The 25,923-nt window shown below is 50.2% G+C and overlaps 1 protein-coding gene across 7 annotated transcripts in view; it reads left to right on the forward strand.

Moving 5' to 3' along the window:
- Positions 1-2,431: 2,431 nt before the first annotated feature.
- Mbp (myelin basic protein) overlaps positions 2,432-25,923 on the forward strand; it is a 110,523-nt gene continuing 87,031 nt past the window's right edge. For 5 of the 7 annotated variants that reach the window (XM_006254997.5, XM_063277090.1, XM_063277092.1 and 2 more), the window contains exon 1: positions 2,510-2,643. The gene's annotated coding sequence lies outside the window, so the exon portion shown is untranslated. Of the gene's footprint in view, positions 2,644-18,606; positions 18,795-25,923 lie in introns of those variants that run through there. The other 2 variants (NM_001025289.1, XM_039096569.2) reach the window with 2 other exon arrangements.

The following is a 25,923-nucleotide window of genomic DNA, read 5'->3' on the forward strand; positions in this document are numbered from 1 at the left end:
GATGGTGGGAACTGTTTTCTCTCAACCAGATGTCCCTGCCCCTGCCTTTACAAGAAGTGAGGCAACAGGGGTTCCAATGAGTGTGCACTTGGGTCTCAGCCCCACGTGCTCTCCTTGTTCGTGCCAGGCTTCCCTCAGGCTACCCTCAGGCTATGCTTTCTGCAAGCCGCTCACTGATTTTCTCACAGTCTGTGGACATGGCCAGTCTCCTCAGTTGTACGATAGAACACTTAGTGAGACCATAGACCGGCCCCAAGTCCATTCTCTGCTTCCTGAAGACCTCAAGCAAACTGCGAATCACAGACTGGGGGTGAAAGTGAAACCCAGTCCTTGCACAGTCAAAATAGATTATAAATGTAATTCTGAAAGGAAAACCAGAAAACTCAAATATGAGCACCCTGAGAAGTATTTAGGTCAGCTTTCTCCTGTGTACGTGGATGTAGCATATACATATCTGTGCGTGCATTGGTATTTGCATATTAAAATACCAATACCTCTTCCTCCTTCTCCCTCTCCTCTAATTCTTCACTTTACTCCCTTGAGACTGAGTCTCTCACTGAGTCAGAAACTCACTGTTTTGTCTTAACTAAGCTGGCTGGCCAGAGAACTCTGGAGATCCCTGTCTCCTGTTTCCCCATTCTCCAGGTACCTGCGATCACATGATCAGGGAGGCCTCAGACTCAGGCCCTCAAGCTTGCACACCAAGCACACCCTCCTCGGCCTTAATCTGTACCTGCATTTACCATGATGCAGTTGGAGTCCCAACTCCACCAGCATGTGCTAAGTGCAGAAGCCTATGCTGCCTGCTGAGGTGTGAGATGTTGGCAGATTGTGTGGCTACCTTATCCTCCAATGGCCTGAGGTTTTGTGGGAGAAGGAGGTAACTGTGCTGTGTACCATGGCTCCTTAAAAATACCAAAGACAACAGGAGGCATTGCCACCTCTTGTCAAAAAGCAACTATCAGTGAATTTTGCTAAGGGTAAAAGTTGACTCCACCGTGAGACTTGCTTTACCTCTCCTGGTCTTGTGTTTTTTCTTTAACCAGCAGGGAAGGAAGCTACTAAGCCATGGCCCTTCAAATACTGACCAATGGCCCTATTAGTTAACCTATTCCACACAGATTCTTTCTATGAAAGTATGGAATTTGAGTAGCTGGTCTCTTATCTACACATGCATTTATCCCCACAGACGCCATACAGGCAACAGATCATAAATCTTTTGCAAAGGGTCTAACAGGGCAGTCATGCCTGCCACCCCGAGAGAACCTTGTTTCTGGAAATAAGCAGAAGCCTCAGAGGACAGGAGGCTGCTGTTTATCATTGTGACTAGGCAGCTCTCTGAAGCCTGAATTGATTGACACCTTCAGTAGGGGGAGGATGCTGGGACACATCTGGTTGCTGACATGAAGTTTTGATGCATGGAGTTTGGGAACTAACATTCCAACATCCTCTGGTGTCCTGGGTACCAAGGGTGACCTGAGCAGCTGAGAGCATTATGTAATCACTGGCCTGGGTGACCCTCTTGCTTAAAACAAGCTTCCGGTCACTCTGTCTTAGGTTGAACCAGCACCTTTTCCCTGCCTTCCTATCCTTACCTCCAAACCCCAGAACCTGCATGCCCACCACACACACACACACACACACACACACACACACACACACACACACACACACTCACCATAGGCCTCCTAGGTAAGGGCCAGCTAGGTGTATCTAGACTGCTGTGGAAATATTGGCCTTAGGAAGTGGCATTTGGGCACAGTCACTAGATTCCCCACCTTCCAGAGGATATGAAACTCCCTGAGAGTCAGCTCTGAGTCTGCCTGCCCTCTGCTCACCCTTGTATGCATGGTATGTGCCCCCAGGCCGTCTGAATAATTCCCTAGTATGATTTCTCTCATGAAGAACTGGAGACTTACTCAATGTGGTCCCCATCCACTAGCCCCTCCCACATACCCAGAGCCAAGCTGATAGAGTCAAAAAAAAAGCCATGTGATAGCCAGGAACATGTGTCCAAGGAAGCAGCGTCTACACAGAGGGTTCCTGAGTGGCAGAGCGGGGGAAACTTCCTTGCTGGAATCCTGAGGCCACTTCGTGACAACAGGCATCTAAGGCCCTCCAGCCAGCACCCGTGGTCTCAGCTCCAGCTTCAGGCCCAGAACACACTGGAACACCTCAGGCCTAATCAGGGACAGGTTCCAGGGCTCAAGGTATCCCGTGGTTCTCTGGGCGATGCCTTTTAGACCTCTCTGAGAGGTCCTACTCTTCAGATTTCTAAAGCAAAAAAGTCGGGAGAGCAGCGGTGAGGAGCGTAGGGCTGTGACGAAGAAAGCCCCGCCCCACCGCTCCCAGGGCTGCCCTGCCCCTGGGTCCCCGCGTGTCCCCCGCCCTCCCAGTGGCGTGCAGTTACCTGCTTCCAGGCAGGGGGAGGCGGGGCGGGAGCGGGGTGCTCGCCCGTCCCCCGAGCAGCCGCTGTCAGTCAGCGCCGCTGCGCGCCAGCGAGGACGAGCCTCTGGCTCAGGCCGCCAGAGTCTCGCGACCCCGGAACGCAGTACTCGTGCCCCAGCGACCCCGAGCCCAGCGTTGGGTTCCTTCTGCTGGGCTCCCGGGCCCCACTTGGCGTCCGATCCGCAGGCAGCACCGGTAAGTGATCATTAGCTGGGACGCGTGGAGCGGCCCTGGTGCCTTTGTCTCGGGGCCCCTGCGAGCGGGAGACCCCAGTACGGAGTCAGACTCCCAGAGAGGCGAAAGAGGGGGCACCCCGTGAAGACAGCAGAAATCTATTTCCCCTTTTTCTGGGCCAGGAGCGCCTGGGTCACACCTGACCAGAGGTGCAGGTGGCCCGGCAGGTGGCAGCTAGGCGACCTCCGGGACCCGACACCACGTCGGCAGCCCGGATCTTTCTTAGAAAGGGTGGTCGTGAGTATAGACTCAGGTCCACACCAGTGGAGACTGGAAGCCTAGGGGTATACGGGGGTGGTTCCAGCCAAGCTTTGAGACCCCGGGGTCGCTGAAACTCTTGAGGCCTAGGCACGGCGGGGGGAGGTGGGAGGAGGAGTTTAGGGGGAGGAAGTGACTTCTGTCTAGAGATACAGCCCTCAGCTACGGAGAGGGGGTCTGATGGGCTCTGAGGGACACTAGGGGTCCATCCAAGCCTGAGGTGCCTGCTGATCACATACCTGCTGCCCAGCGGGCGATCCCTGCCCTGCCCTTCCCCATGAGGAGAAGCAGTTTCCCTTTGAGCAGAGGGCGGCGACGACAGGCACTTGTCCAGGCTTCCGCCTTTCTTCTGGGCCTGTCTCAGGCTCCTGGGCCCTTGGACACCGCGCGCAGCCCCCAACCCACCCGCCCACCCGCAGCCACCTGCTGGCACTGGCACTGAGTCCCGCCTGGCCCGATCTTCCCGCGGTAACTTGATCTCCTGGTCCTGAGAAAGCGCGGGGTCCCAGTGGCCCCCCGGGGGACAGTCCTCCGGTTCTGTTATGATTTGTTGTAAACTCTGGTTTTGAGGGCACTGAGTACCGCGCGACCCCGCTTGGGATTTTGAAATGGTAGTCCAGCACCCTGGTTTGGAACATAGAGCAAGGGCTGGACGAGAGTTCGGTTCTCCGAGGATCAGATCTCCTTGCTGTTTGCCAGCAGGACAGCTGCTGGTCCACACAACACACCAGAGTGGGTCTGCGTGTTGGGGAAAGTCTTGGAACTGGGGGTGGGAGACAAACATCAGACAGACGTCATCTCTGCCTGCACACACACAACTAGAACGACTCTTTCCGAGGAAGAAAACCTTAGTGAGGTCTCACTTAAGAACTGTGGTTTTGGAGAGTCTTATCTAGCTTCGTTCAAAGGACCACCCACTCACTATCCATGGCTCTCGAAAATAGTTTACCCTGCCAACACCTCTGGGGTGGGGGTGGGCACCTGGGGTCCTGGGACGAAGCCATCCCAGGCCAGAGGACCTGAGAAACGGAGGCCGGTAGTGTGCGCTCAGAAAACTAAGTGTACAGGTGCACACCAGCCCAGCTCGTGTAGCCATCCAACCGCTAGATTCTCAGAAAGGCGAGAGAGAAAATACAGTTTAAACGAACCATGAACATAAGATGCAGATTCTAAGGATTTAATGTTCCAACGTGACTACTTTTTATCAAGTTGAGATAAAAAAAAAAAACCTAGTATGTTCAAATCCATTTTGTAATTCCATTTAATGCCTGTCTAGATGTAGAGTGTTGGTTCTTTGTGGAAATGGTGTGTGCGTGTGATTTCTTTTTTTAAAAAAGAGATGTGTGAACACAGAAAAAGAACACAGCCCCATCTTTGAAGGATGTTCGGATTTAGACTGATTCTGGGGTGCTGGGGCTCGCTTTGTTGCCTCTTCGGGTTCTTTGTGATTTTAATCTTTAGATTACATTTATTTATCTACATGTATGTGTGCACGAACATGTGTGTGGAGGTCAGAGGATGACTTGCAAGGAGTAAGCTCTCCTTCCACAGTGTGGGCTCTAGGGACCAAATTCAGGTCATTAGCCTTGATGGCAAGAGCTCTACCCCGGGACCCATCTCACCGCCCCCTCTCTGCCCCCCTCTCCGGGTTCTTTCAAACAAAGCCAGCAGCTGCCTTCCCAATAGCAGGTGGTAGTGACTGGCCACTCGCTAACCACTAGGCTCCCTGCCGAGAGCAGCTAAGGACTGCATTTACTGCTTAACGGCCCTGGAAGAGCCCATCCCCCTTCATTACATTCATTGCCTTGAAGAGACAGAAGGAAGGTGCCTCTGTGAGGTTGCCACCTGGGCCCATTTGTCCCCTCAGGCCACTTGAAGGTACCCTCTTCCTTTCTTCTTGAATATCTACCACTCTGAGCTAGAAAGAGAGATGGTTCTGTGGATGAAGATGTCTGACTGCTCTTGGGGAGGGCTGTAGTTTGGCTCCCAGCCCCCACCTCAGTTGGCCCACAGTTGATTCTAACTCCAGCTCCTGGGAATCCAGCACCATCAACTGGACTCTGAGGACATCAGCGCTTAACACGCACATACCCGCACACAGACGTACATACACACAGTACCAAAAACAAAATGTCAGCCTGCCACTAGCGCACGGCCATGCCCCATTAAAACGTCCAGTTTCCATCTCCAGCTGCCTGAGCCCAGGGACACCCAACCTTGTTGATATCCCTTGGTCGCTTTCCTCCCTTTACTGCTGTCAGTGAAGAGGAAAAGCAAGTGTCCTGTGGGTCAGCATTGCTCTGTAGAGAGGAGCTCTTGCCTGTCCCTTTGAGTGTACTAGGGGAGGTCTGGAGGGAGAGGTAACACAGCGGGAGCCCCGTGCCTACCAAGCAGAAATGACCAACTGCTAGAGCCTTCTCCCAGGAAGGTTCTCTTTGTGGAAATCTGTGCTGGGAAGACTTGAACCTTGGAAACAGTCAGCCGTTGAGGCCTGTTAGCCATCCAGTTTGATCCTTTTGGAGGCAGCAGCTCCAGCACATGGGAGCCTGCCTGCGCTTAGATCAGGCTGACAAACAGGTAGCAGGACTCTCAGGGGCGCCCCCCACCCCCACCCCAACCCCCACCCCCAGGCTGCTGAGGGCAGGGCTTTCTTCTCCAACTGCTTCTGCTGGCTACTCAGAAGATTTAAAGATGTGGTTCCACGGTTTTGAAGGTTCTTCTGCTCTGGGTCTTGTAAGCAAAACTGAGAAGCTCTGGGGTCAGTATTATAAAAATGAGAGAGGGGGAGGGAGACAGAGAGAGAGGAAAGGAGAAGAAAGTCAATGGGCTGTGGTGTACTTCAGCTGGTAGAGCCTTGCTTAGCAAGCACAAGACCCTGGGTTGGATCCCCAGCAGCCTGGTACCCCAACACTTGGGAAATGAAGGCAGGGTGATCAGAGTTCAAGGTCAACCTCGGCCCTGTAGGCCAGCTGAGCAACTTGAGGCACGAGACTCCGTCTCTAATAAAAGACAAAAATAAATAAAAGAGATGTCTGAAGAACAGAATGAACACAGCAAGCTCAACTTCTGGGACACATGACAGTAGATGTGTGACTGGACACTCTGAGGTCTAAGAGATCAACCCCAAACAGATTAATAAGGTATGAAAAGAATTTCAGCCCACAGCTAATCAGGGGAAAAACTAAAGCAGTGATAAGATACAGTTTCCCGTTCCTAATGCCAGGGAAAATTCTTAGATCCTGACTGTGCCAAGTATGAAGGAAGACGTGGAGAGAGGGACTCGCATTAGCGATTGGATGTGTGAGCAAGAGATAAATGTTTTACTGGATGACCCAGAAAAGCTGACGTTGGATATGCCCAAAACACACTCTCCAGAATAGAGCCCTAACCTTAACCCTAACCCCAACCCCAACCCCAACCCTGACCCTAACCTTCAGAATGACGCACAAGATCGTGTGTATTCAGCTGAGACAATCTGTTAAAGTTTTCTGTTTGGGGATAATAGCAGCCCTATTGTAACTACAAGGTATCACATAGAGAGCTGGGGCTGGAGTGGGTGGATGTGGCTGTAACATTCAGGAGGATGGTGAGTTGCCCACAACTCCCTGGGCTACATAGTGAGACTCTGTCAGAAAAGAGTGAAGAAAAAAAAAACGATGAAATGAAGGGAGAGAGGGAGGGAGGGAGGGAGGGAGGGAGGGAGGGAGGGAGGGAGGGAGAAGGTAGAAGAAAATAATACAGAACTTACTCACGAACACACCCCTTGCCTTGTCTCCCCAACGATAACATCTTCCAGACTACAGCACAGGACTCAACCAGGAGTTTAGCTTCGACACCAACCATTAAACTTCCTCAGACTGCATGCTCCACCGGTTCCCACACCAACACCCCTGTGCCCCCGTCTCCGTGTCTCTACATCTAGCTGTGTCTGTCTCTGTGTGCCTCATGCCTGTGTCTGTGTGTTTGTATCTGTGTGCATCTGTGTGTGTGTTGTGTCTGTCGGGATGCATGTGGTGTCGCCGTGTAGAACACCTGACTGCTAACACCATCCAGGAGGAGCCCCAGTGCCATCTCTGTCTGCAAGCCCCCACGCTGTTCTTCGTGGGTGAAGCCAACTTCATTCCCCTCCCTCAGTGCAGGCTGTTCCTCCGTTTCTCTGGCGCTGTCGTCTCTGTACAAAGGCATCGATGTGGTGCCTCCTGGCTCAGCAGTTTCCCTCAATTGGAGTTCCACCATCAATCACACGGGTGCTTGAGTGCTCATGCCATGATGTATTCTGTGTTGTTGCTGTGGCCTTCCGGGTGCAGATGCTCCCCTGTCCAGACTCCTTGGACAAAGTGTTTGGGTCCTTTCAGAATGGAGTTACTGCGCACAAACTGCGCCGAACGTCCACCATCGCTTGTGTGAACGTAGCTTTCATACCACTGGGATAAACGCCCGAGAGTGCAGCTGCTGGAGCTCGTGGTGATCACCTGTTTAATTGTCTAAGGGATGGGCATCTCATTCCCAGGATGCTGTGACATTCCACATGCTACTCAACGCTGTCTGAGAGCGCGGATCTCACACACATTCAGGATTGTCACTGGTTTGGGGTTTACTTTGCTGTTCTGACATACAGACGGGACAGTCCAGGGTGGCTGTGACCTTGTCAAAGATCAAGTGTATGCATTCGCCATCCGCAAGTCCTTCGTCAAAGGGGCTCCTTGTTTCTTTCCCTCGCTGTTTGGATCAGATGTGTTGTTTCTATTACTGCTTCCTTTGGCTCTCTCTTCTGCTGTGGAGACCGTGACTTCTGGCTCCTTCCTGACAGTTTCGCCAGCGTTCTCGTCTCCTCCACAGGATTGCTCAGAGAGAAAGTTGGCTGTGATCATTGCTATGTGCAACTCGGGGAATTCCTTTTCCCTTTAGTGGTTGGCAGGTTGGGGATTTCTGTTCCTTTGTTGTGTTTCTGATGTAAAGCCTTAAGATTTATTCACTTTGCAGGGTAGGGTAGTATGTACCTTTAAACCCAGCACTTGGGACGCAGAAGCAGGGGGACATCTGTGAGCTGCAAGTCAGCCAGAGGTGCACAGTGAGACCTTATCTCCAGACAAAGAAACGGAAAGGAAGAAGCCAGAGACTTACCTACCTGTCTCAGGCCTAGAGGCCCCTTCGCTTCTCTTTTTTTGTTTCAAAGACCAGGTTTAGTTTCTCATTTCACACTTTAGCCTGCGATCCGTCTTTAGTAACTTTTGTGTAAAGTATGAAGTTTAAGCAGAGGCCTTTGTTATAGTACCTTCCAGGTTTAATGAAAAACTGAAAACATAAGCCAGGCAGGGTGGCGCACGGCTTTAATCCCACCCAGCACTTAGGAGGCAGAGACAGGCGGATCTCTCTAAGTTATAGGCTAACCTCTTCTTCATAGTCAAGTTCCAGGTTAGCCAGGGCTACAGAGTGAAGCCTTGCCTCACAAAGAAAATAAAAGACAGACAAGCAACGGAAGAAATGTTTTTGTGTCTTTATCTTGTCATGTTGTTTTGGCTAGACCCTTGAGTGCTGTGCTGAATAAGATTCGCAGGACTGGCCGGAGAACAGAGCGGTCTGTTTCCTTTGATTCGTTATTTGTAGGAGCAGAAACTGTCTACCTCTCAGCTGTGCACATCCTTCTGGCTTAAGTAAGGTGAGGCTTCTTGGTGCTCTCACTCACACTGCATAGCAGCCCTGCAAATGTGTGTCCCACCTTTGGGAGAGCCAAGTGACAGTTACCCTTTCAAACCTGGGGAGATGAAGCCTATCTAGAGACTTTCCTGTGGGATTTGTTTCCCCTCTGCTCTTCTGACCTGGAAACCTGGAGCTCAAGAAGTCAACACACACACACACACACACACACACACACACACACACACACGCATGCACACACACGCGCACACACACACGCACACACGCACGCACGCACCCTGCCCATGACTTGGATCATCTTTCCTCCACATTAGGGACGGTATTGCCATTCTCTGAGCGCAGTCCCTGCTCTGATCACAGCCCTGTCTTCTGGTGAAGAAGGGACCGACCGGCCTGCCCTCATTGTGTTTCTCTTCTGGGGTTGTCTATAACCACCTTTTGCTGAAAATTCTTATTAAATGCCTCGCCTGCAGCCTTCTCCCTGGTACGTTCTCGCACAGTCCTGATGACTGGGCCAGGAATGCAGCCTTTGGACCACTGGTCTAACTAAAAAGAGGAAATGTATAGACACGACCCACGCATCCAGCTCTGTTCAGCTGATCTGAATGATTCCACATGAGCTCAAACGCTGTCTCAGTGTCATTAAGACACGCTTTGCGTATCCCTACAGAGTGGAATTTTTGTAGAAGTGTTGATGTAGTGGTTGGTAACATATTATGCTAACAATGTATTCGCATTTCTGACATTCATTTCCGATTCTCTATCCATACTTGGTCAATATTGCCTATCCATGCATTGTTGCTGTAACTCACGGGGCACAGTGTGGGTAATCACACCCTTTGATTCCTCATTTGCTTGAGGGCTACGCAAAGCCGTTAGCTAAAATTACAGAAGCTCACTCCTGGTTTGCAACAGGACAGCAAAGGCACAGTTCCTTTATGGAGGGCCAGCTATCTTCTGGACACGGTGCAGTGTATCTCAGGTTGCATAGAGGGAAAGTGGATGGAGTTCTTGCCTTTGGATGATTGTGGTTTTCTTAGGAAACTTAGAAGCTCAGGAACAAGTTTCCCAAAGCAAAGCACTTGCTGACCTCCCTGCAGCGTGTTCAGACTGTCCCCCATGGGGCTTCTAAAGCAGAAGGACTGCTCTGGCTTCTCAGGGACTGAGGCTACTGGCCTACACCCCAGGTCCAGCCTTCAGCAGACACCAGCTGATGATGAACCGTAGGTTCATGCCCTCTGCTCCTCTCCATGGACTCTCCAGGTCTGTTAGCCTCCAAGAGTCCCCTCATGAACATCCTCAAGCTCATTCTGGGACTCCTAGTTCATTCCTGGCAGAGATATGGTGGCTTCATGTCCCTGTTTCTAAGCTGCATTTGTAGGGTGGCTCTTGTGGGATGGAAATGCAGTTCAGTCGGTACAGTGTTTGCCTTAAATGGGTGAGGATCCATCCTCAGTACCACAGGTATTGTATGGTGCTAAAGGTCTGTAACTCAGCCCTCAGACATGAAGGCAAGAGGGTCAGAGGTTCAAGGTCATACTCTGCTACACGGCAACTTCAAGGCCAGCCCAGGATACAAGACGCTTTTGCCCCCAAAGGAAGAGAGAAATGCGGCCATTTCCCTGTGTTCCCACACACACACACCATTCTGGAACAGTCCATGTGTTTTACTCACTACAGCATGAACCACCGCAGAGCCCTGGTATCTGCTGCATAAGCAGGTGGCCTTGCTACATTTGATCTCGCCCTACAGAGGATGCCCAGCAAAAGCCTGCACTATACAGAAATCAGACACCTAAACCTGCCTTCTGCCTCTAGAAGCCAGAAGAAGGTTTAGGGCACGGTCTGTCACCTTAAAAGACCAGGCACATTAAATCAATGGTTAAAAATTCCAGAGTGTAGGAAAAGATGATTCTCTCATATTTTAGGAGGTAGATTTCCTTTTTTTGTTGTTGGATTGAGTTTTGTGGTGGTGATGGTGGTGTGTGTGTGTGTGTGTGTGTGTGTGTGTGTGTGTGTGTGTGTTTTGTTGTTGTTGTTGGTGGTGGTTTGTTTTGTTTTGTTCTTGAGATTGGCTCTCATGTAGTCTAGGTTGACTTCAAACCCACTATAGAGGAACAGGGGTAAGGATGGGGATGGCCTTGACCTCCTGATTCTCCTTGCTACTGCCAACTTTCAAGTGCTGGGATTACAGGCATGTGTTACCATTCTCCTGTGTGCATGTGTGTATGTGTGTGCGGTAGGACAGCATGCATGTAGGAGTTGGGGTGTACATGCATTGGGTATGGGAGTGAAAGGTCTGGGGGAGGTTCTTGGGGTGCCTGTTTGTGGAATGGGGGGCAGTACTGCTGGTCGTTTTTATTTCGAGGTCTGACGACAATAGCCTTGGGGTGTCCTGAAGCGTAGCGTGAACACTAGCTGAAACTGCTGTCCTAGGGATAGCAAGAATATACACCAGATGTCAGAAACAGGCGTGGTGCATGCACCGCATCACATGTCACTGCACACGGCAGTGTCTGAAGCACTGAGCTGTACAGGGAGATGGCGGTTCTAATTAAATTATCATCTCCATGTGTCCAGGCCTATTGCTGTAGAGAGGAGGATTTAAAGCAGACGCTAAAAGCCAGCCCTGCTTGCTTCCAGACTGTTAGTTGTCAACTGTTAGAGACGGGGAGGTAGGACACAGAAATGCAGAGATCAGGGTAAGGTCTGGAGGCAAGTAAGTAGATTAGATAGATAAAGAAATCACGGGTAGAATAGATAGATGGATGGATGGATAGATAGATAGATAGATAGATAGATAGATAGATAGATAGATAGATAGATAGACAGAGATAGAGATAGATAGATATTGATAGATGATAGATAGATAGATAGATAGATAGATAGATAGATAGATAGATAGATAGATAGATAGATAGATAGATATTGATAGATAGATGATAGGCAGATAGATAGATGGTAGATAGATAGATACACACACACACACACACACACACACACACACACACACACACACCAGAGTAGACAGTTGGCAGAGAGATGAATACGTAGGTAGAAATAAGATGATTGACAGATAGGTAATGAAAATGAATAGAAGATAGATATAGATTAATAGATAATAGATCGATCAATAGATAGATAGACAGGCAGACCGACAGGCAGACAGACAGACAGATAGACAGATAATGCACACACACACACACACACACACACACACACACACACACACCCCGATACCTCACCGAGCCCCAGTCTTCAGGACGTCACTGACTGGTCCTCCCCACACAGGTAGAGTTTTCAAGACTCGGCCTTCATCCCACATTCAGAGGTTTGCACTTGACCTCTTTCTACTGAACTAACCTAAGTACTGGGAGCCAGAGGGCTGCTCTGAGGCCTGAGGGCTGCCCTCCAAGCCCAGCATCAGCCAGGCCTTCTCTATAGAAGGCTGTTCCCAGCCGCTGCCTCCAGAGTCTTCTGAAGGCTATTGATGTGAGGCGTTCAGAGCTCCAGGACTCTCGTGGGGTCACTGCCAGGTAAACCCAGTGAAAATCCACAGTCCCTCAAACCAAAGGTCGTATGGAACAGCAAGGCCGGCCACTTACTCTATGACAGGATGGCGGGGAGCTCATGGAACTGACTTAAACTCTGCTGAGAGTGAAAAACAGACCTGGCATATGGCCGAGTCCCCTCCATCCTATAGTCAAACCGCACACCGAATCGTCAGAAGGCATAGCCGCCTGTTCGAGGCAGATCTGAAGACTTGAAATAAGAAAGTGGACAGAGAATAAGGGTGGGGAGCCTCGCCCAGCAGTGTCTGCAGGCTTTGAGAAGGAAAACAGCCCCATCTGAGGTCTCTGAACTGTGGCAGCCACACGCTGCACCTTGCCCAACATCATCACACCCTGTCCCTTTTGAAGTTGATCACGTGTCTGCAGTCCCCCGGTGTCACAGCTGGTCACAGCTGTGCCAGTCGCTCTGTCGTCGACTGACCCAGTTTTTGATGCTTATGTTTTAACAAGGTCTGGCTGGAGTCTCAGGAGAGTGTGTTCCCCACACTAGGACGAGGGGAAAAATAACTCATTCCTAGAAGCATCCTTCCCCCACAACTCTGACTGAATTAACATTTGTTGACTGAGACGCCGGGATTGGGACTTTCAGAGTGCAGACACATTTAATGGCAAGTGCTCCTTTTTGAAAGGCACAGTCCCACCTTTGGAGACTGGAGGTCTCCTCGCAGCCCTGCACATAGGGGTCTAAGCCTGACCCTGACAACGGCCACCAGTTAGCACTTCTGAGGTGCAGGCACATGCTCCTTCCCTCCTCCTCTGCCTCACTGGGTTCTGGCAAGTAAGGTGTCAGCCCAACAAGAGGGAGGGCAGGTTCGTCGGCCTTGAACACTCAGAATGTCGCTCCTTTGTACTGGCACCTACCTTGCCACCAGTCTCGTTTCCCGTGAGTGTTCCCTAGGAGCAGAGTGAGTGCTGACGAACACCTGCTTAAATAGAGGTTTCTGCTCCCCCTCAGCTACTGCTCTCTCCCCTAATGTGGTAAGGTTGCACAGATCTCACTGCCCCTGTAGTTCCTGGTCCTCATAGCACGTGTCCCTGGTCCTCACAGGACCCAGACTGTGGTTCTCCTAGTATCAAACCCTGGCTCTCACAGTAGCAAGACTCTGGTGTTTACACTGTCCAGTCCCTGGTGCTCCCATCCCCTCTTGTTTATGTACTGTTTAGGTCTAATGCCATGCTACAACTCAAGGGGTAGGCTGACACTTGTGAAATATGTAAGCATCTCCTTCCTCCTGCCCTCCCCCGCCTGTGTGTGTGTGTGTGTGTGTGTGTGTGTGTGTGTGTGTGTGTGTGTGCGCGTGCCCACACACGGGTAGGAGAAAGTGACTTTAGAATTTCGTTTGGACTCCTTTTCATTCACTGGACTGAGCACCTACTATGAGCTACCACAATTCAGGGTGCTAAGGACCCTGCAGTGCAAAAAACTAGGGCCCACTTTGCTCTCTTCCCATTGAGGTGACGAGAGAGCGAAGGCCCCGGAAATTATCATAGAGCGGTAGCACCCAGAGTCTCTGCTTAGTAACACTTGAGGCTGGGTGTTTGCAGGACCTGTGGTGGTAGAACCTGGCTTGGAGGACTTGCTGGGTCTTTCAGACCCAAGGTCGAATGGAGCCAGTCTAGAGCTGCCTCCTGGGTTCTCCAGGTCTTCCCTGCCCTCTATTATGGGATGGGCCTGGCACAGTGGCAGGCTGGGAAAGCAAACACCTGTTCCCTCTGCCGGTGCTTGACCTCTCTGCTCTCTGGCCCTGATCACTTGGCCGACACTGTGACATTGACTGTCCTTGCCTCTCACCTTGGACTTGGCTTCCAGCATCGTGAATCCAGTGTCAGCAGCTGACACCATGCAGACAACGTTGCTGACACCTCCTCAGGAAATGCTGTGCTTCTAAAGATACCCCTGTCCCTGAGCATTACCAGCGAGTTCACACCTAACCCGACAAAAAATCAGAGCAGAGTATAGGAGATGGGAGCTGAGTCTGCCAAACCCAGTCCCCATGTTCTGAGAAAAAAAGCTGGACCACACTCAAAGAGACCAGGGGACTGCCAGTGACAGGAACGGGTAGAATTCAGGCCACTTGCTCCAAGGCCATTTCCTCCTGCTCCACCACACACCCATTTAAATAGATTCTGCTGCCTTTAAAACACACACACACACACACACACACACACATGTGCACACACACACTCTCACACACACATACATGCATTCACACATACACGCACACACACACTCTTACATACACGTGCACACAAACATGTACACACTCACTCTCACACACACTCACACACACACACGTGCATGACTGCACACACACGTGCACACACTCTCACACACACATGCATTCACACATACATGCACACACACACTCTTACATACACATGCATACAAACATGTACACACTCACACACACACTCACACATACACACTCACACACACATACACACACTCGCACAAATACACACACATGTGCGCACACAGACTCACACAATGCATTCACACATACATGCACACACACACTCTTACATACATGTGCACACAAACATGTATACACTCACTCTCACACACACACTCACACACACTCTCGCACAAACACTCACACACACACCACTTGGCTTTCACGACGGGGATCAGTGATTATGTACAGATTTTGTGATTTGGAGAGGGATGATCCCAGTTTACCAGGCAAGAGGCGGGACCGACAATTCACCCTGCCAAGATGTCCGCATTTCTCAGGCCAGCTTCTTCCAGTTGCTATGTACGACAAACATGCCCTAATCATCTTGATTTCTTTAGAGCAGTAAGATCACAGAACCTCAGTTTCCTGACACTCTGGTCCTCAAAAGGACCCTCACCCTTTTAGACCCAAAGGCATTATTTAAACCTCATGGGACATGCAGAAAACACTTGAAGCTCGGACTCAAGGGACAAGCTCCTCAGCCCTGGCTGTGTCTGGTGAGAACTGAACTCTCTTCCTTTTCCTAACACTCCAGGGCTTTGTTAATTATCCAGTTAAGCCCATTTTTCAAAACTATTCGAAAAGGCATCTAATTTCATGGCGCATTTTTAGAATGTTTCCTTATGGGGCTAAAAGGATGACTCAGCAGTTAAAAGCACTGGCTACTCTTCCAGAGGACCCGGGTTCAATTCCCAGCCCCAATATGGTACCTCATGACTCCAGTCCTGGAGAATTCTACATCTCTTCTGTATTACCCTAGCACCGGGCACATAGTACACAATCATACAAGCAAGAAAACACTCATGCACAAGGAATCAATTTTAAAACAACAACAACAACAAAATATTTCCTTATTTGTTGACATCTTGAGATTTTTTTTTCCCCCATGAAGGAAAGGGAAGATTGTCAGTCAGGTCAGTCATGTTACAAGTAGGTTTGTGAAATGCAGGCGGAAGCGTCTCCTCTAACTTTTCCTCAGAGCTCCTTTTCTTAGTTAGTCTAAGGCTGGCACCCATCGGACCCCTCTGTAACTCCAAGTCATCTGGTCCGCCTGTGCACTTGAACAAAGTCCCCGAAGGCAGCGTTCTGCACAGGACTCAGGAGCGGGGCCCAAGTGGGCCATAGGACACTTCTGTCCTGCTCTGCCTGCGACTGCTGTGTGGACTTCTGCCAGTCAGTGTCACCAAACCTCACCCATGTCCATGCCTAAAACATATAGGTTGCATAAGGAAGAAAGAGTTCAGGCAATCCAGCACATGATAAGTGAGGCCAAGGTAGGGTACACCCGGAGTCCTTTAAAGGCCATTGCCACTGGCTTTATAATCTGATGTGTAGTGTGTGTGTGTGTTTGTGTGTGTAGTGTGTGTGTGTGTGTGTGTGTGTGTGTGTGTGTGTGTGTGTATACCAGAGGTCACTGAGTGTGTTTCTCCATCCCTGTCCTCCCATGTTTGGAGACAGAGTCCCTCCATGAACAAGAGACTCGCGGCCTCAGCAGGACTGTCTAGCTGGCGAGCGTTAGGGAACACTGGCGTCTTTGTCTTCCCAGCTTTGGGATTACAAGTTTGCAGCATCACGCATCACTTTTTCAGTGGGTTCTGGGGCTCCACACTCAGACTCTCATGCTTGGGCAGTAAGCCCTCTACTCCCTGAGCTGTGAGCAGACGTCTTTATCATTCTGTCACATCTTAGGAAGACTAGCTCACAAATAAATTGCATGCCTTTGTGAAAAGGAAGGGCTCTTAGGAGACGGGCTAAGCCATTTCTCCAAGGTCACCATGGGTTGACGGCTTCTTATTGCATTCTTTTCCCTGATTATGATCTGAAAGGCTCTGGAAAGTTCCAGAGAGTCCTAGAAGGAAGTTATTCAGTAAAATACCACCTATGCCTGTAGGGACATGGCACCCATCAGGAGATGGGCTCCAAGCCAGGTCTCCCATGAGACTCTGATGACGTCACGGCGTGGCATAGACCAACAACTCCGGGATGCTGTCATCTTGTTTCAGAGAAGGCAAGTCTGTGTTCAGCACAGCCCAAACTCTAGGTCACCTGAGGTCACCTGCAAACTGTGACCAGTGCATGAGCCAGCTCCATAAGTCACGATAAGAGGCTGAGCTGGAGGAAGGCAAGTACCACAGACAAACATAGCTCTCTTGGCTGTCACTGATACACCATGCCCGGGGTGTGTATGGCTTCAGTAATTAGCACGTTGTGCTTCAGTCGTGCCAGACTTGTCATAGATATAGTGTGACTACCGACCATTTTGAGAGGGAGATGATAGAAGATAAAGTTGGAGTCGGCACGGAGGGGAGATCCCGTACCAGGGCCTCATTCATGTCCTCGTGCCTGCATTCATTACCGGCACTCCATGGCACCACCAGGAAATGGAGCGTGCCACCTGGGCGCTCCTTACAGATAAGGAGTAACTGGCACCAAGTCCCCAAAGCATGTCAGGGTGCTGCCCTAGCTTGTCGGTTCCTAGAGCCCGGGGTGTTTCCTCTCCAGTACCATCCCAACCGGGGTGGGGCATCTGTGCAGTGCATGCTTGGGATGCAAAGCATACCTGTGACCCGGCCTCACGGAAGCCAGCAGGGTGGGACATTTCTTCCTCATGGCCAGTTCAGACAGTCATGACTTAGGAACTATCCGAGATGGCATGGGAAGGGCGCACAACTGCAGATACCTGGGTGACTCGTCCTTCCCAGGAGTCAGGCCCCCAGGGGTGTGCTGCCCCAGCCTGTTTGATCTCACAGACCTAGCAGCTTCCTGGTGACCCTGTTATTTTCCCTTGGAGAGTTCCATATCTTCCCGTGGAAGCCCCAAGGCCCGGAATCCTTTCTAACCTTATAGATACAGGTACAGAAATCTCAAGCTGGAGTCGTCCGTGGAGGGGTCTCAGGAAGTGAAGCAAGCACGTGTTTGCCACACAATCATGAGAGCCTGAGTTCTGTCTCCAGAGCCCATGCGTAGGTGGTGTGCACTTGTAATCCCAGCACTGAGGAGGTGGAGAGAGGCAGATCTCTAGGGCTCTTGGAAGAGTCAGACCAACCTAATCCCTGAGCCCTAGGTCCTAGGGAGAGACCTGGTTTCCAAAAACAAGGTGGAGAATGCCTGAGGAATAATGTCTGAAGTTGACCTCTGACCTACACACACACACACACACACACACACACGGATGCATGAACATGCACACACACACACATACACACATTTACACACACTCCTGCCTGTGCATGTGTGCACATATACACATAGCCCTGTAGCTGACCTTGCAGCCTGAGCTGGAGGGAACTGGCAGTGCGGTCTCTAGCAAGCTCTGTACTGTGAAGGACGTCCTGAGAGCGAGCCTGCAGCCTCAGGACCAGAAGTCTGCTGATTCACTCTGGTGATACTTCACCAGAATCAGCTGATGCTCTCAAGTGATAAACTCAAGGGGTGGAAGGAAACCAGGTTTCCACAGATTCCATTTTTCTGCAGTTCTGGAACATTCCTCTAAAGTGAATTTTAACAACCTTCAGACAGCGTTCTGTGCTGTAGACATACTTAAACCCAACAAGTCTCAAAAAGACAGACGAGCAGTAAGCAGATGGATGTATTCCCTGACACTCCTGGGTCCAGAAGGAGAGACCCAGAAGAGAAGCCATCACTGAGACATATCCTTGGCTGGGAGGATGTGGGCAAAGGACGGAAGGGAGCCAGATAGGAAGCAGCTTGGACCCAAGTGCACGCGAGCGCGCGCACAGACACACACACACACACACACACACACACAGAGAGAGAGAGAGAGAGAGAGAGAGAGAGAGAGAGACAGAGACAGAGACAGAGACAGAGAGAGACTCTGAGTCTGTGCAGGACAATGGGGGAGGGCTAGAACCAGCCAGAGGCAGGAAGAGGACCTGCCCTGTCTGCTGTTTCCCAGTGATAAGCAGTGTCACTCTGCTGTGGAGGAGACCACAGTTCAAAGAGCCAGAGACGGGGTAGGTAAGGAGGAAGACTCAGGAACAGAAGAGATGATTGTTCCTACAAGGTAGAGGTGCTGGGACAGGGACACAGGCCTCTTAGCCCTTAATGAATACAGGTTCCTGACTCTTACAAGACTGAGGTGTGGTGTGTGTACCAGACTGGATGGGGTGCTCATGAGCCAACAGCCAGCTGCTACTTCTTGGTTAAAGTAAGTTAACCTTACAAAGTTCGCCTCTCCTGGAACTGTGAATCAGTCAGTCCATCGTGTGTGTGTGTGAGTGTGTGTGTGTGTGTGTGTGTGTGAGTGTGTGTGTGTGTGTGTGAGTCCATGTGCTAGGAGTGTATATAGATTATGTCTGTATGTGTCTGTGTGTATATATATACATTCATGTCTTTGTGTATGTATATGCATCTGTGTGAATTTATGTCTATGTACATGTGGTACATGTGCATGTCTGACTGTATGTCTGTGTATGTGCATGTCTGTGTGTGTGCATGAATGCATGCACGTGCTGTCTAGCTGTCTTTTTGGTGATGCTGCTTTGCTAGCTGTTTCTGTGCTCCAAGCACAGGATGTTACAAGAATGTTGGTGACGGAGCAATGATTTCATGGGTGCTGACAAGAGTGGGAAGCAGAGGAGAGAGATGAGACACAGAAAGAAAGAGACAAAAACAGAACAAGACAGGCTCAGAGGGGACACCAAGGACTAGGCCTGGCCACTCAGCATATGTCCCCTTGAGATCTTTTATTTCACCCATGCCCCCTGCTCTACCGGGTTCCTTCCCTGTTTTTCTTTAAAAATCAAGGAAGCAGCACCACCTGGGTCTCCCATGTGGAGCTGAGTCCACGTCCTGGGCGGGGCTTATTTTATCTGCTAAATGAGGCACCTGAGAAACTACCCCGCTTAGTCCAGGCCACAATGTCAGTCTACAGCCCTGAGGGTTCTTGAGGGGAATAGGAGTCTCTATAGGAGGTCATGGACCTGCTGAACCTGGCACGCAGGAACCCGGTACACAGGAAGAGTTCTTGCTGCAGAGTCTAACAGGAAGCCCCCTGTCCTGCAAAGGGAAGATGCTAGACTTCTGAAATGTCCCCTCTCCAACCTACATTTCCTTTAGTCATTTCTGGAACGCTAGTCTCTGTTTTTTGACTAAACTCTACCCATGTTTTCTTTAGAAGTCTTCTGACCCATGCAGTCTACACTCTGCTTTCCTTCAGTGGAATTCTAGATCGGCGTCTGTCTCCTCCTGAGACAATACCACAGCGTTCCCATGAGTATACGTCCCACCACCACCGCTAAGAACTGTCTCTAAGAACACGTGGTCGAGGGATAGGAAGCAGAGCAGTGAAGATATCTAAATCCACAAAGGCCAGCAGCCACGCATGGCTGGTGATAAAACTCACCAGCTGACTGTTGAGAATGTGGCTTCGGGGACTTGAAAAAAGCAGAGAAAGGAGCCCCTCTAGAGGGATCTGAAGGTGTTGACAATGTTTACTCTCCCCTTCCTACTGGGGTAGCTTTATCAAATCCGTCTCGGTGGCCACGCTTTGGGGGAGAGCATCCTGTGCGTGCTACAGTCCACAAATACAGAAGGCTGGTTTATTTGGTGACTCATGGAGACACAGAACAAACGCTTTACAAGCACTTGCCGAAAACAGAGAGTCCCTTGCCAGGACATGATCACATGCAACGGCGAGGGATCCTGGGAAATGAGTGGACTCCACTTGGGCTGCTGTGTTGGGAGATAACCATAGGTGTGGTTCTCTGTCTCAAAGAATAAGGAAAGGGTGGGGGCTGGGAGAAGGTCCCTTCTATGCATACATAGCAAGAGTTATTATTCTCTCTCTCTCCCTCTCTTTCTCTATCCCAGTGTCTCTCTCTCCTTCCCTCTCTCTTTCCCTGTGTGTGTGTGTATGAGTGTGTGTCTGTCTCTCTCTGTCTCTGTGCGTGTCTGTCTCTCTGTCTCTGTGTATATCTGTCTGTCTCTCTCTCTCTCCCTCCCTCTCCCTCACTTTCTCTATCCCAGTGTCTCTCTCTCTCTCCCTCTCTCTCTCTCTCTCTCCCTCTCTCTCTCTCCCTGTGTGTGTGTATACATATATATTTATATATATACATATATATAATATTTATTGTGTGTGTGTGTGTGTGCCCATGCATGTGCACACGTGGCAGTCAGAGGACAGCTTTCAGGAACTATGTCTCTTCTTCTGCACAGTGAATCCCAGGGATGGAATTCTGCTCCTCCGTCTTGGCGGTCAGTGCCATTTACCCGCTGAGCTATCTTGATGGCCCCAGGATCTGTTCTGTAAAAACACTCACAAAAGCAGCTTCCTTGGGACTCCTAAGAGTGCCCTTTTGTATCACACATGGGGAAACTCCTTTCTGTAGAGCTGGACTGAAGTCTGTCTGCACTGCAACTCCTCAGCTCGACCAGAGCAATGAGAGAGAAAGTGTGAAATCCAAGCAAGGCAAAGGCTTGGGCCAGGCAGATTCAGACGTCTCAGACGCATGAGTCACGGTTTGTTGACCCTTTATCTGCATGCATCTGAGGAATCTGCCTTAAATGAGATAAAATATCAGATGAATTAACCCAGCTAGTCCTCAGAGCCGCCTTACATCTTCCTTTATACACCCTCACCACGACACCATCAGCGATACATGAAACTCTCGAAAGACACTTCCAGGTTTTGAGCCTGACATAAGTAGAAAGATCATCACTCCCTCATTCTCCTGAGCGTCACTTCCTGAGCCGTGCACTGGGATGGGGCTGGCAGGGCTAGCACTGTAAAGTTCCTCGGTTTCAAAGGTTTGCGGAAACGTGAGGCATGAAGCAGCATACTGTGGCGAAAAATAATCCCCAGAGCTCCATGGAAACGCCTATTTTGGGACCGCTTTCTTGAACATGAAGTCAAAAAAAAAGAAAGAAAGAAAGAAAGAAAGAAAGAAAGAAAGAAAGAAAGAAAAACACATTTTGCAACCAACAGCGTGTCATTTAATGACAGGAGAGAGAGAGAGAGAGAGAGAGAGAGAGAGAGAGAGCGCCAAAAGCACTTGAAATCTGTGAAAGAGTACAGCTGCCATTTATGTTCAGTGATGCACTGGACGCCTATCTCCTTCCGCATGTTCAAGTACACCCTACAAGTGCTAAGTCATGAGCCCTGATAAGCAGTGGACATAGCAATATACACGGACAGCTCCTGGCCATGGCTATCTGAGCAGCAACTATAGTGACTCTTTCACCGGATCAGCTTTCGGGAGGAAGGGAAGATGGCGTGGATGCCTGTCTGCTGTCTGTCTACTACTGTCTCTCATAAATATGCCTCGGTGAGGTGTGCACAGAGTGTGCTCTGCCACCATGATTACGTTAACCTCAGAGCGTTGAGGAGAGGGAACACAAACCCAAATGAATTGAGGAAGGCGATTGATTAAAAAGCAAGTTTGTTTATTCCTGTATAAGGGCTGTCTCTCCCTAAAGGCAGGGTTCACGAGATTAACGTCGGAAACGAGCAAGAGAAGGGCTTTTCTAGTTTGGGAGTAGGGGGCTTCCAAGTGGGATATTTGGCAGGCAAATAGGTGGAGTTACAGAAGCATAGCAAGTTGGTTATAACAAGGCAGTCAAACCAGGTAGTCATAAGAACCCTTTGAAACAAGGACGTAATTGTTGTTTTCTGGAAGAGACAGCACAGAACCACTTATAGTTAAGGCTACAGGTGAAGTATAACCCACTCCTTGCGTATGACGGTTTGTATGTGCTTGGCCCAGGGAGTGGCCCTATTAGGAGGTGTGGCCTTGTTGGAGTAGGTGTGTCACTGTGGACATGGGTTTAAGACCCTCGCCCTAACTGCCTGGAAGTCAGTATTCTCTGAGCAGCCTTCAGATGAAGATGTAGAACTCTCCTTTAGAAAGTCTAAGCCCCTTGCAAAACACAGGTGGGAAATTTCTGAGGAGCCCAGTAATTGAGTCACTGGTGCCTTCTACAGATGGCCAGGGACTCCTCTCCAGCCGGCTCCTCTAGAGTGAATTTGGGGAGCACATAATTAGAAACCACGGTTAAGATTGGCCTTCTACCATATCGGGGTGACTATCCCCAAGAGTTTGTTGCAGGTTCCACTTGGCATCGGAGACAGTCTTAGGACAGACGCTATCCGAGACTGCCCAAAGCCCTGGGGGCTGAGGAGCTGACTAGTGTAGAAGAATGCCATAGTCTCGTGGCACGAGGATGTCTCCCTCAAACCCCTTCCTCTGCCTTATCCAGAGCGTCCTTAGTTATTCAGGGGCAGCCTGTGTATCCGCCTAACTTAACTGGGGGCAGACAGTTCTTCCTGCAGCATCTATGCTGCCACCATATTCTCTCTCTTGCTCCAATATTAGATTCACTGCAAAACTGAACCTAAAACAAGGCCGACTGCAGACACAGGCAGCTCTCCCCAGCTGCACTCTGTGGTAGCAGCTGCTGCTTTAAATTCCCAGTCCCTAAGCAGGACCTAAAAGCATGGGATTTAACAAGGTCAACTGTCTGTCATCCAGGGCCAGAAAACAAAGGACCTGCAAGCTTCCTTGTTACCGCACTCTAAGCAAGGACACAACCGGGGAGGACAAGCCTCAGGAGGCCCTGGACACCTGCGGTTACTTTGTGTCACTTGCCTTTCTTCTGCCTCTTCATCTGTCATACGCATAGGCTAGTCACATAGGACCAGCTTTATCAATTGTTGTTGTTGTTTTAAAGGCAGGTTGTTACAACGTAGCCCTGACTTTCCTGGAACTTGCTATGTAGACCTAGGCTGGCCTGAGGCTCTCAGAAGTTTACCTCAGCCTCCCCAGTACACTGTGTCTCCTCACTATAACTAAGTTTACTTACAAGTCTGGTTGTTGGTTTTGTTATCGCAGTAGCGGTTGTGTCTGGTACCCTTGGGATTTTTGAAATATTGGTGGAAATTGTCACCCCGGGTATCTGCATAGAGTCTCGCTACAAAGTATGATAAAGGGTGGGCTTGGTGGGACAGCTAAGCTTGAAGGGCCTGGATCAAACCAGTTCCCCTTTGTCCAGAATACATCAGTGTAGGGGAGGAGCTGATAACTAAAAATCTAGTTCCCTAATTGTCTCTTGATTGGGTCAATAAAGATGGCAGAAGCCAATCGCTGGGCAAAGAGAGTAAGGTGGGTTTTCCAGGTCCCAGGAGGGAGAGGAGAGGATGAGGAGAGAGTTGGGGATTCAGACCAGGCGTGGAGGGAGAGGAAGTAGCAGACATGTAACCTTTGCAGGTGACTGCCAAGACTAAGGAGGATGGGGCAAGAAATTCTTCACCCAACAGTTGTGTTATCTGGCTGGTTTTAAAATATTAAGGCTATCTGGTGTTTTTCCATCCACGGCGATAAGGGCACAGCCGAGGGACGGTCGTTAGCGGTTTGGTGGAGCCAATGATGGGAGCTGGAAGAGACGGCCATTGCCGGCACCAGGCAAGGAACAAGCATGGGTTTTTTAAAATTACAGACAACAACTTAGGTGGCCCCACAGTTTCAACTTGGGATAAAATCTTGGAGGCTTGCTTTTGGAGGAAGGAAGCATCACGACTGGGCTTTTTAAAAATGGCGTGGAATTACAGGTCAAAGTTCAGAATGACAGGCTGCATTCCTAGACTCAAGGCTGACTGTGCACAAATCACGCCCATGCTTGGGTCTGACCACAGGGAGTGGAAGACTCACTGTCTCATAGTCTTTCCCTCGCCACTCGTTTAAAGTCCCCAAGCCCCTAAACCTCCAACTCCCACTGACAGGGTTGTTTCAGAAGAGCTGTGCAGGTTTAAATCAAGAAGACTGATAGACCAGGCATGGGTGCTGAAATCGCCTGCCTAGGAAACTTTATCCTTTGCAGACCACACTCACCAAATACAGAGGTCGTCCTGTTCTTCCCCACTGGTACTCATTGTCAGGATATTATCTTTCATTTGGTAGACAGAGCATGGCGGCTACTTCCACTGAAGTGGCCTCAAGTGGGTCCTTTAAAACCCCACTCAGACCCATCTATCTGGGGCCACTGATGTCTCCCTACCCCCTCGCCAGCTGCACAGCAGAACGCAGAGCAGCTTCCCCTTTGCACAGGACCGTTACCACCACACCTATGGGCCCTGCACCCAGAGGGGACTGCCACCCCATGGGCAGAATCACAGAATAAGCTCTTGCTGCTGTTTTCAGCTGTACATTGAGCAATGCTTTCTCCCATAAATTGGAGTGAGTGTCCGAAGGGTCCACAGAGATGGAGAACAGAGATGGAGAACGGCCATTTATTAGTCACCATTCCGTAAGGTGTAGTCAGAGAGTGGGGTAACTCATATCGGAATCCTTGTGCCCTGGTTTTTAAGGATTAAAGGACAGGGGGCACCGTACTGTTAAACCAACTGAAATGTGCAGTTTGGGAATCTGCCCTGTGATGGCTGGTTTTATGTGTCAACTTGACATAAGTTAGAGTCGTAAGAGAGAAAGGGGCCTCCATTGAGAAAATGCCCCATGAGATCCAGCTCTAAGGCATTTTCTCAATTAGTGATCAATGGGGGAGGCCCCAGCCCATGATGGGTGGGACCATCCCTGGGCTGGTGTTCTAGATTCTATAAGAAAGCAGGCTGAGCAAGCCAGATGAAGCAGACTAGTAAGCAGCACCCCTCCATGGCCTCTGTATCAGCTCCTGCCTCCAGGTTCCAGCCATGCTTAAGCTCCTGTCCTGACTTCCCCCAGGGATGGACTGTGATCTGGAAGTGTGAGCCGAATAAACCCTTTCCTCCCCACTTGCTTGGTCTTGGTCTTGGTCTTAGTCTTGGTCTTGGTCTTGGTCTTGGCCTTGGCCTTGGCCTTGGCCTTGGTCTTGGCCTTGATCTTGGTCTTGGTCTTAGTCTTGGTCTTGGTCTTGGTCTTGGTCTTGGTCTTGGTCTTGGCCCTGGTCTTGGTCTTGGCCTTGGCTTTGGCCTTGGTTGTGGTCTTGGTCTTGGCCCTGGTCTTGGTCTTGTCTTGGCCTTGGCCTTGGTCGTGGTCTTCTTGGTCTTGGTCTTGGTCTTGGTCTTGGCCTTGGCCTTGGTTGTGGTCTTCTTGGTCTTGGTCTTGGTCTTGGCCTTGGTCTTGATCTTGGTCTTGGTCTTGGTCTTGGTCTTGGTCTTGGTCTTGATCTTGGTCTTGGTCTTGGTCTTGGCCTTGATCTTGGTCTTGGTCTTGGTCTTGGTCTTGGCCTTGGTCTTGGCCTTGGCCTTGGTCTTGGTCTTCTTGGTCTTGGTCTTGGCCTTGGTCTTGGTCTTGGCCTTGGCCTTGGTTGGGGTCTTCTTGGTCTTGGCCTTGGTCTTGGTCTTGGTC

Source organism: Rattus norvegicus, chromosome 18 (assembly GCF_036323735.1).
Source record: "Rattus norvegicus strain BN/NHsdMcwi chromosome 18, GRCr8, whole genome shotgun sequence".
In the NCBI taxonomy this organism is placed as follows: Eukaryota; Metazoa; Chordata; class Mammalia; order Rodentia; family Muridae; genus Rattus; species Rattus norvegicus.